Source organism: Bos grunniens, chromosome 12, assembly GCF_055505025.1.
Source record: "Bos grunniens cultivar Pamir isolate PY7600 chromosome 12, Bosgru_T2T1.0, whole genome shotgun sequence".
Lineage (NCBI taxonomy): Eukaryota > Metazoa > Chordata > Mammalia > Artiodactyla > Bovidae > Bos > Bos grunniens.
The window spans coordinates 42818663-42836041 of record NC_141176.1 but is presented as its reverse complement, the minus strand read 5'-3'; positions in this window follow the sequence as shown (position 1 = coordinate 42836041).

The following is a 17379-nucleotide window of genomic DNA, read 5'->3' as shown; positions in this document are numbered from 1 at the left end:
TTGCCAACAGCCATTGGATCATCAAAAGCAGGAGAGTTTCATAAAACCTCTATTTCTGCTTTATTGACTATGACAAAGCTTTTGACTGTGTGTATCAAAACAAACTGTGGAAAATTTTTCAAAAGATGGGAATACCAGACCACCTGACCTGCCTCCTGAGAAATCTATATTCAGGTCAGGAAGCAACAGTTAGAACTGTACATGGAATAACAGATTGGTTCCAAATTGGGAAAGGAGTATGTCAAGGCTGTATACTGTCACCCTGCTTATTTAACTTATATGTAGAGTGCATCATGAGAAACACTCTGCTCAGTGAAGCAGAAGCTGGAATCAAGATTGTGGGAGAAAATCAATAACTTCAAGTATGCAGATGACACCACCCTGTGACAGAAAGTGAAAAAAGAATTAAATAGCCTCTTGGTGAAAGTGAAAGAGGAGAGTGAAAAAGTTGACTTAAAACCCAACATTCAGAAAACTAAGATCATGGCATCTGGTCCCATGACTTCAGGGCAAATAGACGGGGAAACAATGGAAACAGTGACAGATTTCATTTTTTTGGACTCCAAAATCACTGCAGATGGTGATTGCAGCCATGAAATTTTTTTTTTTGAGATAGTTACAAAATTTTATTTTGAAAGTCATGAAAGTAGACTTAAACACATAGATACGCCATGTTTATGAATTAGAACTCAATATTATATAGACGTCAATTTCCTTCAAATTTATTTAGAAAGAAAAATGAAAATGATAGTTTTCTTAAGCTTGTAAGATGATTTCAACTTCAAAGATGATTTTTTAATTTTTAAGATGATTCATATAAACTAAGAATAAAAAAAACAATAAAAGAAACAAAAATAATAAAAGAAAAAATGTGAAGATGTGTTCTAACAGAGATTAAGCATTCTCACAAATATAATTAACACAGTGAAATTTTTGTCCCAATTTTCTGAATGTTGAGTTTTAAGCCAACTTTTTCACTCTCCTCTTTCACCTTCATCAAGAGTCTTTTTAGTTCTTCTTTACTTTCTGCCATAAGGATGGTGTCATCTGCATGTCTGAGGTTATTGATATTTCTCCCAGCAATCGTGATTCCAGCTTGTGCTTCTTCCAGCCCAGCGTTTCTCATGATGTACTCTACATATAAGTTAAATAAACAGGGTGACAGTACACAGCCTTGACGTACTCCTTTTCCTATTTGGAACCAGTCTGTTGTTCCATGTCCAATTCCAAGTGTTGCTTCCTGACCTGCATACAGATTTCTCAAGAGGCAGGTCAGGTGGTCGGGTATTCCCATCTCTTTCAGAATTTTCCACAGTTTATTGTGATCCACACAGTCAAAGGCTTTGGCATGGTCAATAAAGCAGAAATAGATGTTTTTCTGGAACTCTCTTGATTAAAATGCATTTTTATAATGTTGTGCTTTTCAATTTGAAGGTTAAATATATGCTCAAAAGATATGTATTTTCCAAGACTATATTTATCAATCAATGAACTTAATTCAGAATAATTCTAGTCTCAATTATTCTATAAAAATTAAATTGCTTTATACTTTAAACAGCTTACTTGTTATATGTGTCATAAATGTCAAATCATGAAAATATCCTCCTACATACATGAGAAAGTATTATAAAGGGTCATCCTGATCTAGGACCAGTAGGAGAACTAAATTACCCTGCCATTAATGCTGATGTTACAGTAGTAATTACTGCATAACATCTAGCAAAATTATACTGTAAGAGCAATTTCCCAGTGAGTTGATTAACACCTGGATTCACTGCTTCTTACGTGGTTAAGTAGTATAAAAAAAAATAATTGAAGAAAATAGAAAATAGCTTGTTTTTATTTAAGGACATACAGATGACTCAATCCCTGGTGGGGGGAAACAGAAATGTATTCTCATCCTGACATTTTATATTATGAAAGTATATGTGTATGAATATGGAAATTATTATTTCAGAATATGTATACTATGAGATGTGCAAATAATCATTTTAGTAAATGAAACATTCCAGTAAAGTTTGTACAACAAAAAATGTAACTTTGAAGAATATATTTATTTGGCTTGGTTTAAAGTCCCTTGGACTGCAAGGAGATCCAACCAGTCCATTCTGAAGGAGATCAGCCCTGGGATTTCTTTGGAAGGAATGACGCTAAAGTTGAAACTCCAGTACTTCGGCCACCTCATGCGAAGACTTGACTCATTGGAAAAGACTCAGATGCTGGGAGGGATTGGGGCAAGAGGAGAAGGGGACGACAGAGGATGAGATAGCTGGATGGCATCACTGACTCGATGGACGTGAGTCTCAGTGAAATCTGGGAGTTGGTGATGGACAGGGAGGCCTGGCGTGCTGCGATTCATGGGGTCGCAAAGAGTCGGACACGACTGAGCGACTGATCTGATCAGATCTGATTCATTATATTACAGCACTGCTTAAAAAATGCTTGCTTGGGGCTTCTAAAAAAAATTACATATGGTTTAATTCATTTTGTTATTTATTTAAAAAATACTTCAGAAATTACTTAAGAAATAAGTAATGTAATGTGTAAAACATAGGGATATTTTCACTGTTTGTCTTGATATTCTGTACATTAAAATACCAGTGAAATTGTTTCAGCATTTTTGTTTAAATTACAGAGATGTTCTAGAACTAGTAATGCAATACTAATTACTATGAATATGCAGAACAAGGTGGCATATACAAATGATTGAAAGTAATATCTACATTTTATTTATTTATTTTTTATTGACAAAATATAAGTTAAATACTTGATACAACCTTCCCTTGTCACTCAAGCATATGCTTATGCCATGGTATATATGCAATGTGGGATTACATATGTAAACATATAATATGTTAATATATAAAAATATGTAGCATATACAGTGAGATTACTTGTATTAAGTATGAATATTACTTTATAAACATTCTAAAGCAATAATAATATCACTTTTTGTGTTAAATGATGTCAAGATATAAGATGACTTTAATATAATTTATTATGTTTTGTGAGACCTGAACCACATTGTAGACAGATTCTTTATCATCTGAACCACTAGGGAAGCGCAACTTGAAACTTAACAAAACCTACATAATTAGTAGCAAATGTAATAAAAATGGGCTTCCCAGGTGGCTCAGTGTAAAGAATATGTCTTCTATTGATAATATTATAGACTTGCTTCACAGTTCTATTTTTTGAAAGTGAATGCACTTAACAATAAATGTGAAAAGCAGGATGATTTGAGAAAATAGCATTGAAACATACATTACCATATCTAAAATAGATAACAGTGTGAGTTCAATGAATTAAACAGGGAACTGTGATAACCTAGAGGGATAGGGTGGAGTGGGAGGTGGGAGGGGGTGTTCAGGATGAAGGGGACACATATATACCCATGACTGATTCATATTTATGTATGGCAAAAATCATCATAATATTGTAAAGTAATTATCCTCCAATTAAACAAATAATATTTTTAAAATCAACTTTCTAGTTCCCAGGCAGAGTAGTCTGCTAAGACAGAGTTCTCCTTGACTACTCTAAACAATGCACAACCACACATGGAAAGCTCATCTTCTAATATATTTTGGGTTTTTTGTCTAGCATCCAATGGAGTTTCAACTTAATTTGAGTCCTAAATGCTGCTAGATAATTTTAAAAGATGATTATTGTCAATATTTTGGTAGAACAATTGGTTGGTTTGAACAATAGACAGCTGATTGTCAATGTAAGAAAATTTGAGAACAGTACATAGTGCAAAATGTTTCAGCATTGCATATGTATCATTTACATATGATTAAAGAATATAATTTGAGCACCAAAGAAACTTCAGTGTCAGAAATTCTGTTTGCTAAATATTTTCATCTAAATATACTTATTAACTAATTATTTAGGGAAAAATGATAATATTTAAATGCATAAAAATCAAAAATCTATGATAGACCTTAACATTTTATGGTTAATCCTAAAGGGTATAATGAGATTAAAATTTTGAACTAGATTATAAAATCCAATGTAAGTCCTATTTGACCTTGAAAATGATAAGTAACACAGAAGACTAAGAACTCTGGAAATCAAAATATAATTGTGATACTGGCAAAGAAACTAGTATGTAATTTCATGCATAATTGATGATAATTTAGATTAAAATAACAAAATAAATGAGCAGCAATTAAGACAGTATTTTATTTCCTCTTATTAAAACAACTATGAATTTTATAATAAATATTGTCAGATAAAATAAAATACTTTCACTAGGTGTATTCCAATGTATATTGAAAAGTATATACTATAAGGAATACATCTTATTTATTGTTAAAATTAGCAACAATATATACACAATGTCTGGTGAATATATATAAATACATATATATATATATATTATACTAGCTTCAGTAAAATTAAAAACATAAAATAGTATAACCTGATCTTCAAATACCTTAAAACTATTTGCAAGAACTCTTTGATACCACCTTTAAAATGTATTAGAAATTCCAATGTAAGTAGACAGTCCAACCTGTGCTTTCTTGATTTGTCAGACTAACAAGTAATGTGAGTTATGGAAATTATTCTTAGGCCTTTTAATCATGGAAGAAACACTAGCATTACTTCCACCTCCCCACACTGGGTATTTGCACACACATATCCCTGGTAGCTCAGCTGGTAAAGAATCCACCTGCAATGCAGGAGACCTCAGATCAATCCCTGGGTTGGAAAGATCCACTGGAGAAGGGAAAGACTACCCACACCAGTGTTCTTGGGCTTCCTTTGTGGCTCAGCAAGTAGAATCCATCTGTGATGCAGAATACCTGGATTTGATCCCTGGGTTGGGAAGATCCCCTGAAGAAGGGAAAGGCTACCCACTCCAGCATTTTGGCCTGGAAAATTTCATGGATTGCAGAGTCCATGGGAGTCACAAAAAGTCCGACGTGACTGAGTGACTTCCACTTCACTTCTCATTCATCAGCTTGGGGTTATACAGAACATTTCTTTTTTAATGTTAGATTTTATATGATACTGTATCTTAAACTTCTCATCATTACAAATTTTTCAAAAGATGACTTCAACAGATTTATTATATAGAAGTGGTTTTTGTTTTCTTTTCATTGAGATTCGTTTGACATATAGGTGTTTCTCAGGTGGCCTTGGTGGTAAAAAACTTGTCCACCAATGCAGGAAACATAAGAGAAATGGGTTGTATATCTGGGTAGGACAATCCCCTGGAGGGGGATGGCATGGCAACCCACTCTATTCTTGCTTTGAGAATCCCCATGGAGAGAAGAGCCTGGCGGGCTACAGTCCATAGGATAACAGAGTCGGACACGACTGAAGCGACTTAGTTCAGTTCAGTTCAGTTCAGTTCAGTTGCTCAGTCGTGTCCGACTCTTTGCAACCCCATGAATCACAGCACTCCAGGCCTCCCTGTCCATCACCAACTCCCGGAGTTCACTCAGACTCACATCCATCGAGTCAGTAATGCCATCCAGCCATCTCATCCTCTGTCGTCCCCTTCTCCTCCTGCCCCCAATCCCTCCCAGCATCAGAGTCTTTTCCAATGAGTCAACTCTTCGCATGAGGTGGCCAAAGTACTGGAGTTTCAGCTTTAGCATCATTCCTTCCAAAGAACACCCAGGGCTGATCTCCTTCAGAATGGACTGGTTGGATCTCCTTGCAGTCCAAGGGACTCTCAAGAGTCTTCTCCAACACCACAGTTCAAAAGCATCAATTCTTAGGCTCTCAGCCTTCTTCACAGTAGCACACATGCAATTGACATATAATATATTAGTTTCAGGTGTGTAACATAATAACTTTATATATGTAAATATTATGATCACAACAATATCTACTTAACATTCACCATCATACACAGCTACAATTTTTTTCCTTGTGATTAGAACATTTGATATACTTTCTTAGCAACTCTGAAGAATATGTTCATGCATGCTAAGTCATTTCAGTTATGTCTATCTCTTTGAGACCCTATGGATTGTGGCCCACCAGGCTCCTGTCCATGGGATCCTCCAGGCAAGAATACTGGAGTGGGTTGCCATGCTCAACTCCAGAGGATCTTCTTGGCCCAGGAGTCAAAATTTGTCTCCTGTGATTCCTGTTGAGCCACTGGGGAAGCCCTTGAAAAATACAGTACAGTTATTGTTAACTATAATCACCAATCTATACCTTACATTCTGGAGCTTTATATGCTTTATAACTGGATAATCATGCCATTTAACCACCTTCACTCATTTCACCCCAGCCCTAGTACATGATGCATATATTGATGATTAAGAAATTTGCTAATCAGAAATAAAGACACAAGGAAGAGAACAAACATACAGATAGCAAGGAGGGAAGAGGGGTGAGGTGAACTGGGAGACTGAGATTAACATATATGGTGGTTAACTCACTAAGTTGTGTCCAACTCTTGCGACCCCATAGACTGTAGCCCGCCAGGTTCCGTTGTCCGTAGGATTTTCCAGACAAGAATACTGGAGTGGGAATGTATATACACTATTGATACTATGTATAAAATATATAACTAATGAGAACCTACTGTATAACACAGGGAACTCTACTCAGTGCTCTGTGGTGAAGTAAATGGGAAAGAAATACATAAAAAGAGATGATATATGTAAACATATAGCTGATTTTTTTTGCTGTACACAAAATGTACCGGGTAGAAACTAATACAACATCGTAAAGCAACTATACTCCAGTAAAAAAAAATAAGAAAATAATATAAACTTATTTTCCTGTGTAATAAAATTTTTAAAGTGTTCAGAGAGCAATGTTATTTTAAGATCACTTTTAATGCTGTGGTAAAAATGTCTTTGGAGGTAGAGAAATGTTTGTCACAACTAAGGCTATATAGATAGATACATACAAAATAATAATTGCAAATATATTTTAGATGCATGATCATCATTTCATGCTGTAAGATCAGATACAAGGGGGTGAACAAAATAAGTAATCAAGACAAATTTATTTATTTCTAAATTCAAAACTAATTTAAAGTCTTTGTACATGACTGGCCATTTAATACAATGGAGAAGGATTAAAGGTGACTTGGAAGATATAAATTTATGGAAGAAACAAAGAGTTTCTATTTGGATATGTCAAATTTGGATATGATTTAAAAATGAGGATTTGATTTTAGGAGTTGATAAAAATAATGTTAAGTATTTGAAAATAAATTTTCAATATTTATAATTTAAGTAAAAGGTGAATGATAGAAGAAAATGCATGCTATACCCTGAAAAGAAAAATAGATCAAACAGAAAAAAAGAGATACATCAGAAGGATATTAAGAAAAGGTGTCTACTGAAGTTGGATTTCAGTGATTCATAATTATTATTGATTCACAAATCAAAAAACATGTATATTTTAAGAAAGACAAAATGGTACCTGGTGCACGGTGGGATAAATATAGTATATGTAAATGTTTACACTCACACACACACAAACACAGAGGTACTTGGATTCTGATAATGGTAAAAGAGTAATGTTATTTGGAAGAAAATGTTATCTCATTATAAATTTTGTTTCAATTTGTTTATCCTTGATATTAAAAGAAAATTGGATCATTTATGATGATAAAGAGGATATAAGTGAGCTGATAGAAATGCAACATAGCATACAATGTATATGTAAAATATATTTGATTAAACTCTGATGGAAAATTATTATTTTTCCCAATTCAATTATGGTTAACACTGAAAATCTAGGTAAGATGACAGAGATTGGTAATGTAATATCTTACTTCTGTATAAAATACTAAAAGATAGATACTTTTTATTTAAAGTATTTAAAATATCTATTTAGGCTTAATTTTTTAATATAAGAAATTAATGCAGAAAACTGCAGTTTATCCTAGCAAACTGGCACTGAACTTGCTAAGCTCAAGGAAAATAGACCAGTTTTTTGGTCTACTCAAAAAGTACAGTTTCTTTTTAATATTAAATTTCCAAATATATTATTCAACAACTGTCATCTATTCTGAAATATTTAAATTTAAAGACAGAGATTGGTAGAATTGATTTTTAAAATGACCCAGCAATATTATGTCCACAAAAAAGTATTTTTCTATCTAATGATGTAGACTGGTTGAAACCAAAATAATAAGAAAATATATATATTATGTCAAATATAATTAAAAGATACATTTATATCAGATATATTATAATTAAAAGATACATTAATATCAGATAAAGTAGACTTCAGAACAAAGAACATTTTCAGAGAAAGAGAAGAGCACAAATTATAATAAACAGTTCAGTCTTCAAGAAGATAATATAACAAACCTAAAATTGCATACATCAAACAAGACTATGTCATGCAAAACGAATGGATTTTATAAGACAAATCCAAAATTATATGTGCAGACTTTAAAACCCATCTGTCAGAAATTGCCAAATCAATTAATAGAAATAAGCAAAGTATCTAATATATATAATAACTCATTGACACAATCAATTAACCAGTACAAACAGATTTATAGAACACTCCAACCAAAAGCAAGAGAATATACTTTTTTAAGTGCTCATGGAACATATATGAAAATGCACCCTATGCTAATTGAAAAAGCAAACCTTGAAAAATTTAAGAAATTGAGTCATACAGAGTGTGTTATCTGATCATGATATATTCAAACTGGAAGTAAATTATAGAAAGGCAAAAATAAAAGTTCTAAACCATGCAGGATAAATGTTTAGTGAACACGAAGATCACAATTAGACTGCATAAAATAAAATATAGGAAGATGTAATACAAAATATAAAAGAACAATGCCAAAAAAGAACAGAGTATCAGTTAGCTGTGAAATAACTTTAAGCTAAATAGTATTTAAAAGCAAATAAAACTCTAAATCCATAGAAAATAGTAGGTCATGAGTGATATAACTAAATCAAGTTAGAAGAAAAACAGAATTCAGCTTTTTCCATTATGCTTTCCACCTGCAAATCCTTAAAAACCATGTATTTAATTAATCACACTGATCTAGTATTTATTCTCCAGAGAAACTAAGCAGGTAGAGAGGTAACGTATAGATTACTCTGTATACATCATCAATATCCCGTGATCCTCATTTATGTGGTTCCCTCACACTTAAAAATACCAAGACTTAAATAATCTTGGCCTAAAAAATAAAGAACAACACAGTTTTGAGAAGTATGAAGAAAATCAATATTTAGCAGCAAGGATGTTTCTACTGAATTGTAAGCTATGAATATATTTTTCCATCTTCATCTTAACATTTTGAGTAGATTTAGACAAAGTGGAATGTTCATTCGTCTTCAAATAGCTGTCTGTAATGACAATATCTTATTATTGCAGTGTTGCTAGCAAAGTAATATGTCTCTCCCAGGAAATAGAAATGAGTCCCATGAATCAGAAATGCCAATTTATTAATTTCTGAAAATTTTCCAAACTTGTCTCCAATTATTTGATGTTTTCTTTTCTGTTGTTACTTGCTAATCTACAGATCCCTAAAATATCATATCACAAGACATATCAGGGAGTCTATTTTTTAAAATACCATGTCTCCCTCATTCTCACCTAGTTTATTGTCATTATTTGCTTTTCTGTATTATTTTTTGTTCCTTTTAACAAAGTGACTATGTTTTTTTAAAATGTTAGCTTTCCATCTGGATGTTATTTCTTGTTATATCTATCACCTAGGTAACAAAACAAAGTCCAGTATTATTTGATAAGGGTCAACAGAGAAGCCAGTTTGATAACACACACATGCTCACCTACATAAAGTGGCTTATATTTCAAAGAAGCGTATTCTTAATATAATTTTCAGTTTTACAATTCAGCTAATGGAGTAAAAAACTCACTGAAGCATCAGCTTGAAAACTCCAGCATTTGGCATCAAGTCTTAGAGCAGTTTTTAACAGCAAAGGAGACATTCAATAAGTTTCAGAGTTGCTGCTTTTATAATTTCTCATAGCACTGGCAGAAGTGAAAAGCAAATCCCATTGCCTTGAAAAGCTCTTTGCTCTTGGGTTTGTAATGCTGTGTTTTCTTTTCTGTCCTCTTCATGCTCCTCTCTCTAGCTTTCTCCCATGTTTCTTAACAGCAATCAAGATGATTCTTCCAGTCCTAGCCTGACTGTATTTCCTAGTCTACTTAATGACTCGGTTCATTTGTTTATTGTGCTGCAGCCAGACTAGTTGCTCTTTCCAAATACCTTACCTGATTTTTTTTTTTTTAATAGCTAAGTCTCCATAAGGTTTATTTTATACTGGAAACTCTTTTATGTGCCATACATTACTCTGCAATTCTCAGGGCAATCGTAGGCAATATATGTTATTATTCTTTATTTTATAGATGGGAAAATTAAAGCTCAGAATAGATTAAACAACTTTCCCAAGGTCACCAATTAATGTGTGGTGAGACTGATCCAAATCTACCTTGTTTGAAACTAGGTTCTGCTTTTGACTATTTTTCTATTTATCACTAAGATAGGCATGTTCTTTCTTATTCTACAGTGAAATGAAATCCTACATTTATTGTTGGAGACACTGTAATTTTGATATTCTCCACACCCTCATTTTGGGGCTTCATCTTGGGGCTCCCCCTGTGACTCAATGGTAAAGAATCTGCCTGCAATGCAGCAGTCCCAGGAGATTCAGGTTCCATCCCTTCCTACCTCCAGGGAATGTACCCTGGAAGAGGGTATGGCAACCAACTCCAGTATTCTTGCATGGAAAATCCCATGGACCGAGAAGCCTGTCAGGCTACAGTCTGTGGGGTCTCAAGGAGTTGGACATGACTGAGTACACATGTATCATGCACCTTCATGACCATGATAGATGTTCCTCATCACTTGGACTTGCTCCACAACTGACTAAATTTGAATGTTTTCAGTTGCTCAGTTATGTCCAACTCAGGCCTATGGACTGTAGGCCAATAGGTTCCTCTGTTCATGGGATTTCCTAGACAGGAATAATGGAGTGGGTTGCCAGTGAAAAAGTTGGCTTAAAGCTCAACATTCAGAAAACTAAGATCATGGCATCTAGTCCCAACATTTCAATGCAAATAGATGGGGAAACAGAGGAAACAGTAGTAGGCTTTATTTGTTGGGCCCCAAAATCACTGCAGATGGTGATTTCAGCCATGAAATTAAAAGATGTTTACTCTTTGGAAGAAAATTTATGACCAACCTAGATAGCATATTCAAAAGCAGAGACATTACTTTGCCAACAAAGGTCCGTTTAGTCAAGGCTATGGCTCTTCCAGTAGTCATGTATGGATGTGAGATTTGGACTATAAAGAAAGCTGATCGCTGAAGAATTGGTGCTTTTGAACTGTGATATTGGAGCAGACTGTTGAGAGCCCCTTGGACTGCAAGGAGATCTAACTAGTCTATCCTCAAGGAAATCAGTCCTGAATATTCATTGGAAGGACTAGTGTTGAAGCTGAAACTCCAATACTTTGGCCACCTAATGCAAAGAACTGACTCCTTTGAAAAGACCCTGATGCTGGGAAAGATTGGAGGTGGGAGAAGAAGGGGACAACAGAGGATGAGACGGTTGGATGGCATCACCAACGTGATGGACATGAGTTTGAGTAAACTCTGGGAGTTGGTGATGAACAGAGAGGCATGGCTTGCTGTGGTCCATGGGATCCAAAGAGTTGGACATGACTGAGTGACGGAACGGAACTGAACTGACATTTTTTCCACCAGAGGATCTCCTTGACCAAGGGATCGAATCCCTGTCTCCTGTGTCTCCTGCATTGCAGTCCATGTTTAAATCACACACTCCTGTGCTCCATCATTTCCCTTATCTATATTCAGATAAGTACATTTACACTTGACTTCACAGCAACTTCAATTCTTTCTGTTGTCAGTTACTTCCTATTCTGTTTTATATCATCTGATGTCCTGCCAAATGTAGCAAAATTGCCACAATATTTTTCTACATCAGCCATGTGGATAAATTTTATCCTAAGTCCCAGTTATCCCATTTGTATCTAGGTTGCTGAAAACCAGTGGAAAAAAGAAAATAGATTATAATACAAATTCATGTTTGTATTTGTATCCAAAAGTTGCATTCATGACCCCAGGCCTGATATATCTAATTTCTCACAGGATAACTCAAAGACATCTCAAAATAAGTGTATTTTAATTTTAGTTCAGCTTGTTCTGTGAACTTAAATGCAAACATCTCATCTAATTTGAGAGATTAACGTGGTCCAAAACCCAATGAATGCCCTTCTTATAAATCTAATTCCTTCTAATCATTATATATTGTGCTTGATGTGAAAATTTAAAGCCTTGAGCCCTTTATTGAAGAAAGACCTGTTAAGGCATGTGTAATTTAATATCCTGTCAATCTCTGAAGCTCTTCTTTTCCTCTTATTCTTAATTACTATACTTTATATACCTTTGTCTCTCAATGATCTAGAACAGCAACTTTTTCTACCATAGAATATGTGCTTTCTCCTCCTGAACTATCTTTTCAAGTATCCTCCACAATTAGATATTTAATCTACTAGCATCTTACAGCCATTATACGTGTTTGTGTTTTTCTTGTATTTATACATTATTTTTATACTGCATTAGCAATTTGCTGCCTATTTATTTCTTTGTTTTCTGGCTGGAATTCCTGGAAGAATAGTATATTGTTAAAAGGAAAAAAATATCAAAAGTAACTAATCTCAAATTTTAAATAATGTTCAACATGTTGTCAGGCAGAATATATATATATATATAGACTCCCAACAAAAACTGGAGGAAACAGATGAGTGAAACAAAAGGACACCTGAAGGTACCCTCTTAGAAGCAAATGGCTATGTGAACCCTACACTGAGCTTCCATTTGTGCAAAACAAGGAGATCCAAAAACATAGTCACATTCAGGCTTGGAAATGGAAGCAACAAATTATATCCTAGGAATTTGTCCCTACTTACTCAATATTCTTTTTCTTTCAGTGAGTAAATATGGGAGTTAAGTAGAAGGTCCCACACCCTGTGCTAACAGTGTTGTTGCATGCTAGGACTTTTACATGCTTAAATTTCTTCCTAAACAAGAGTTCCATGAGATCATTGTGATTCTTGTACCTATAACAATAAGTCATTCACGAGGTCACAATAGAGGTACTACTGAATAAATAGACTATCTTTAAAATTATCTTTCTTCATCCTGGAGTAGTCTTAAATCCTTCTTTTCCTGGCAAAATCATTACTTGTGCAATAACATGTAGAACAAATATTGTCCTTCTAAAAAAAATTTAAAATTCAAAAAGATTTCAGTAATATATTCACATTCATGTACAGATGCATATGCATGCCACATAAATGCCCAAGGGGATTATGAATTGTATGAGGTGTTTTAAAAAAAAATGCTTCTTTTCTTTTTTTTCTTTTAATCTGCAGCTTCCCAAGTTTTTGCCATACTCCTATCTCTAATATTTTTTTTCAAATAATATGAGTTTTACAACTTGATAAATTAAATAATTGCTTTTTCCCTCCATAAGATTTCTCTTAGATGCTATTGCCTTCTGTAATATTCTAACTCTTCTTGGAATTTTATTTGTTGTTTAATGCAATTTTGGACTATATGGGGAAGGCAAGGGTGGGATGATTTAAGAGACTAACATTGAAACATGTATATTCAGATCAGATCAGATCAGATCAGTCACTCAGTCGTGTCTGAGTCTTTGCCACCCCATGTATCGCAGTATGCCAGGCCTCCCTGTCCATCACCAACTCCCAGAGTTCACTCAGACTCACGTCCATCAAGTCAGTGATGCCATCCAGCCATCTCATCCTCTGTCGTCCCCTTCTCCTCTTGCCCCCAATCCCTCCTGGCATCAGACTCTATTCCAATGAGTTAACTCTTAGCATCAGGTGGCCAAAGTACTGGTGTTTCAGCTTTAGCATCATTCCTTCCAAAGAAATCCCAGGGCTGACCTCTGTCAGAATGGACTGGTTGGATCTCCTTACAGTCCAAGGGACTCTCAAGAGTCTTCTCCAACACCACAGTTTAAAAGCATCAATTCTTTGGCGCTCAGCCTTCTTCAAAGTCCAACTCTCACATCCATACATGACCACAGGAAAAACCATAGCCTTGACTAGACGGACCTTTTTTGTCAAAGTAATGTCTCTGCTTTTGAATATGCTGTCTAGGTTGGTCATAACTTTTCTTCCAAGGAGTAAGCGTCTTTTAATTTCATGGCTGCAGTCACCATCTGCAGTGATTTTGGAGCCCCCCAAAATAAAGTCTGACACTGTTTCCACTGTTTCCCCATCTATTTCTCATGAAGTGATGGGACCGGATGCCATGATCTTCATTTTCTGAATGTTGAGCTTTAAGCCAACTTTTTCACTCTCCAATTTCACTTTCATCAAGAGGCTTTTAGTTCCTCTTCACTTTCTGTCATAAGGGTGGTGTCATCTGCATTTCTGAGGTTATTGATATTTCTCCTGGCAATCTTGATTCCAGCTTGTATTTCTTCCAGTCCAGCGTTTCTCCTGATGTACTCTGCATAGAAGTTAAATAAACAGAGTGACTATATCCAGCCTTGACATACTCCTTTTCCTATTTAGAACCAGTCTGTTGTTGCATGTCCAGTTCTAACTGTTGCTTCCTGACCTGCATACAGATTTCTCAAGAGGCAGATCAGGTGGTCTGGTATTCCCATCTCTTTCAGAATTTTCCACAGTTTATTGTGATCCACACAGTCAAAGGTTTTGGCATAGTCAATAAAGCAGAAATAGATGTTTTTCTGGAACTCTCTTGCTTTGTCCATGATCCAGCGGATGTTGGCAATTTGATCTCTGGTTCCTTTGCCTTTTCTAAAACCAGCTTGAACATCAGGAATTTCACGGTTCACATATTGCTGAAGCCTGGCTTGGAGAATTTTGACATTACTTTACTAGCGTGTGAGATGAGTGCAATTGTGCAGCAGTTTGATCATTCTTTGGCATTGCCTTTCTTTGGAATTGGAATGAAAACTGACCTTTTCCAGTCCTGTGGCCACTGCTGAGTTTTCCAAATTTGCTGGCATATTGAGTGCAGCACTTTCACAGCATCATCTTTCAGGATTTGGAATAGCTCAACTGGAATTCCATCACCTCCACTAGCTTTGTTCATAGTGATGCTTTCTAAGGGCCACTTGACTTCACATTCCAGGATGTCTGGCTCTAGGTCAGTGATCACACCATCGTGATTATCTGGGTCGTGTATTCTTGCCATCTCTTCTTAATATCTTCTGCTTCTGTTAGGTCCATACCACTTCTGTCCTTTATCGAGCCCATCTTTGTATGAAATGTTCCTTTGGTGTCTCTCATTTTCTTGAAGAGATCTCTAGTCTTTCCCATTCTGTTGTTTTCCTCTATTTCTTTGCATTGATCGTTGAAGAAGGCTTTCTTATCTTTCCTTGCTATTCTTTGGAACTCTGCATTCAGATGCTTATATCGTTCCTTTTCTCCTTTGGTTTTCACTTCTCTTCTTTTCACAGCTATTTGTAAGGCCTCCCCAGACAGCCATTTTGATCTTTTGCATTTCTTTTCCATGGGGATGGCCTTAACCCCTGTCTCCTGTACAATGTCACGAACCTCATTCCATAGTTCATTAGGCACTCTATCTATCAGATCTAGTCCCTTAAATCCATTTCTCACTTTCACTGTATAATCATAAGGAATTTGATTTAGGTCATACCTGAATGGTCTAGTGGTTTTCCCTACTTTCTTCAGTTTAAGTCTGAATATCCCACATTGAAAGTCAGGAAGGGCGGCAGTGAGGAGATACCCCTCATCATAGGTAAGAAGCAATGGCTGCGCTTTGCTGGAGCAGCCGTGAAGAGATATCCCATGCCCAAGGTAAGAGAAACCCAAGTAAGATGGTAGGTGTTTCAAGAGGGCATCAGAGGGCAAACACACTGAAACCATATTCACAGAAAACTAGTCAATCTAATCACACTAGGACCACAGCCTTGTCTAACTCAATGAAACTAAGCCATGCCCTTGGGGCAACCCAAAATGGGCAGGTCATGGTGGAGAGATCTGACAGAATGTATTCCACTGGAGAAGGGAATGGCAAATCACTTCAGTATTCTTGCCTTGAGAACCCCAGGAACAGTATGAAAAGGCAAAATTATAGGATACTGAAAGAGAAACTCCCCAGGTCAGTAGGTGCCCAATATGCTACTGGAGATCAGTGGAGAAATAACTCCAGAAAGAATGAAGGGATGGGGCCAAAGCAAAAACAATACCAAGCTGTGGATGTGACTGGTTACAGAAGCAAGGTACGATGCTGTAAAGAGCAATATTGCATAGGAACCTGGAATGTCAGGTCCATGAATCCAGGCAAATTGGAAGTGGTCAAACAAGAGATGGCAAGTGTGAATGTCAACATTCTAGGAATCAACGAACTGAAATAGACTGGAATGGGTGAATTTAACTCAGATGACCATTATATCTACTACTGAGGGCAGGAATCCCTCAGAAGAAATGGAGTAGCCATCATGGTCAACAAAAGAGTCCGAAATGAAGTACTTGGATGCAATCTCGAAAATGAAAGAATGATTTCTGTTCGTTTCCAAGGCAAACCATGCAATATCACAGTAATCCAAGTCTATGCCCCAACCAATAATGCTGAAGAAGCTGAAGTTGAACGGTTCTATGAAGACCTATAAGACCTTTTAGAACTAACACCCAAAAAAGATGTCCTTTTTATTATAGGGGACTGGAATGCAAAAGTAGGAAGTCAAGAAACACTTGGAGTAACAGGCAAATTTGATCTTGGAATACGGAATGAAGCAGGGCAAAGACTAATAGAGTTTTGCCAAGAAAATGCACTGGTCATAACAAACACCCTCTTCCAACAATACAAGAGAAGACTATACATGGACATCACCAGATGGTCAACACCGAAATCAGATTGATTATATTCTTTGCAGCCAAAGATGGAGAAGCTCTATACAGTCAAGAAAAACAAGACCAGGAGCTGACTATGGCTCAGACCATGAACTCCTCATTGCCAAATTCAGACTTAAATTGAAGAAAGTAGGGAAAACATTTATATTACCATATGTAAAATAGATGACCAATGCCAAGTTCAATGCATGAAGCAGGGCAATCAAAGCTGGTGCTCTGAGATAACCCAGAGGTGTGGTGTGGGGAAGGAAATGTGAAGGCGGTTCAGGATAGCGGCACACCTGTGTATGCATCAGTGATTCGTCAGTTCAGTTCAGCTCAGTTCAGTTCAGTCGCTCAGTCGTGTCTGACTCTTTGCGACCCCATGAACCGCAGCACGCCAGGCCTCCCTGTACATCAATAACTCCCAGAGTCTACCCAATCCCATGTCCATCGAGTTGGTGATGCTATCCAACCATCTCATCTTCTGTGTTCCCCTTCTCCTCCTGCCCTCAATCT